Below are 1,813 nucleotides of genomic sequence, written 5' to 3'. Positions count from 1 at the left end.
AATGGGGAGGAAGAGACAGAGGCGGGGGAGAGCGAAGAGCGAGGGAGGATGGGTGAGAGGGGAGCAGGAAGAAGAGCGAGAAAGACAGAGAAATAAAGAAAGGGAAGATGGGAAGTTGACACATAGAGACAGATGAATAAACAGAAAAATGTAAGAAGACAAGCCTATAAATTGACAACTGATGTACAGATTCATAGACAGATAGAGTAAATACAGCTATGCAAAAATTGAGGGAGTATTAACCTTAAAAGGTAAAGGTTGATATCATGTGATATAACGATTGTAAGTATTCTTGTGCTATAAATGTTAATACATTTGGTAAGCCCACCATGTTCTGAATTTCTGTCGTTCCCCAAATCACCAATCGATTCTAAAACTGAAGGTCAACTTGTATTTGTTGAGGTGGCAGAATAGGAATACCAAGTTAAAAATCACAGGTTCGACTGTTCGAGAGCCGATGGACTGTCTGATATCGCTGTACATTACGCTCGATAAGGCCTAGAGACTCTAAAGAGCAAGGCATCTGCATCCACATCCGCATCTGTTGCTCTTGTTAATTTACATTTGTAATAATTATGTGGAAGAAAGTAACTAACACGATCTTGATAAAATTCATTAATGGAGATTCATTTAGACAAACGGAAAAGCTAATAAGATAGTTAATCACAATCCAAATATATCAAGCCACGTTGCGAAATATCTGTTCTCAGCCGCCACTTTGGATCTGAAGGACTGCGGCAAATATTCATCATCACCGACGGGGGCGCATGGCCGCATCCACCCTTCGCTTCCAGCCACGAGGATCCCTCGAGGCGAGTCTCCAGGCAGGCACACGGCCCATCTCTAATTCCTCGCGACAGGTCTCGTCGAGCTGCCCAAGCCATGATCTCCTAGGACGTCCCACAGGTCTCCTCCACCCAGGGTTGTCTCACAGAGAGACAACCTGATGGGCAGGGTCGTCCATAGGGAGGCGAGCTAGGTGGCCATATTGCCTGAGTTGGCGATCCCGGATTATGCAAGTAACAGGTCCCATGCCAGTCTCATGGTGTAACCGCCGGTTGGACACATGGTCCTGCCAACTGTACCCCATGATCCGGCGAAGGGACTTGTTACAAAAGGCATCAAGGCGAGACTCCAAGGCACTGGATAGCGTCCAGGTTTCGCTTCCATAAAGCAAAACTGGAAGTATCAAGGCCTTGAAGACACGCAGCTTGGTCCTTCTGCATAGGTACCGACATCTCCAAACGCTCTTGTTGATCGAGTTCATGGGTCCTGTTGCCAGAACAATCCGTCTACTGACTTCCTGGTCTGACAACCCAGAGATATGGACTACGCTACCAAGGTATGTAAAACTTTCTGTGACTTCAACGTCCTCGCCGCAAGCATGGATCGACTGAACAGGTTCCCCTAACAGGCCCCCAAAGTCCTGAATCTTGGTCTTGGTCCAGGAGACTAGGCCTAGGGGCTTTGCCTCATTGCTAAATGCATCAAGAGCCGCCACCAGTGACTCCAAGGACTCAGATAGAATGGCAACATCGTCGGCAAAGTCAAGGTCCGAGACCTTAATATTGCCTAGTGTTGCTCTGCACTGACTTTGGCTAGTAGCTCTGCCCATTATCCAGTCCATACAAGTGTTGAAAAGTGTGGGTGCAAGGACACAGCCTTGCCTCACCCCTGAATTAACAGGGAAGAAGTTCGACATACCCCCACCACACTTTACAGCACTTTCAGTACCAGTATAGAGGCTTGCTATCAGGCCAATAATCTGTGTCGGAATTCCCCTGAGCCTCAGGATCTCCCATAGCGATTCCCG

Source organism: Penaeus monodon, unplaced genomic scaffold, assembly GCF_015228065.2.
Source record: "Penaeus monodon isolate SGIC_2016 unplaced genomic scaffold, NSTDA_Pmon_1 PmonScaffold_51, whole genome shotgun sequence".
In the NCBI taxonomy this organism is placed as follows: Eukaryota; Metazoa; Arthropoda; class Malacostraca; order Decapoda; family Penaeidae; genus Penaeus; species Penaeus monodon.
This window is presented reverse-complemented; position numbering follows the sequence as displayed.